Source organism: Hemiscyllium ocellatum, chromosome 43 (assembly GCF_020745735.1).
Source record: "Hemiscyllium ocellatum isolate sHemOce1 chromosome 43, sHemOce1.pat.X.cur, whole genome shotgun sequence".
NCBI classification, from domain to species: Eukaryota; Metazoa; Chordata; class Chondrichthyes; order Orectolobiformes; family Hemiscylliidae; genus Hemiscyllium; species Hemiscyllium ocellatum.
Window position 1 is genome coordinate 35,700,937 of NC_083443.1, and position 738 is coordinate 35,701,674.

Sequence of the window (738 nt, forward strand, 5' to 3'; positions counted from 1 at the left end):
GGGCCGGAGGTAGAATGATTGTAATCCTGAGCAATCTGCTGGAGATTGGAACTTCAAGGTTTGAATGGACAAGAAATCAAACTCCCTTTGGATAAAGAATGACACCGTGCAGTGAATAGGCTGAGGGCCAGAGTTAGTGAGTGATAGATGAACTGTTTCCACTGGGAATACAATCTGAGAATCAAAACAGCGAGAAGGAAACACTGCTCAGGAAAGGTAAGATTAAGAAGTGGCCCTGTCCATGAGAAACAGAGGAATGAAACCTTACAATCTGACTGACACCATCTCACCAACTAGTCCAGGGATAGTCAAAGCTGCTTACTGTGGGGAGAGACAGTGTGTCATCCGTGAGACACCAAAATCAGGGGATCCATTCAAAGGTGCCCGCACGGGATTGGCTGGAGGAGAACTGTAGCACCAGCTGCTCCCCAGGTGTGTCTCAAAACTGTTCAGTCAGCGTGAATAACTGAAACAAGCACGGAGAGTGTTGGAGAAACTCAGCAAGTCTGGCAGCATTTGTGGAGAGAGTGAAACAGGGTTAACGTTTCGAGTCCGGATTACTTTTCTTCACAGCATTTGTATTTTCTTTATGCCTGCCTGCGGCTGGATCTATGTCTGTGAGAGATCACTGACCTCGGGTTTTAATGGGCCACAACAGCCCTGTCCAACAAAGCTCACCCGGAGTGCAGCTCCAATGACCAAACAGCCAGACTTGTGGAAGATGTTGCTGAGGACAGT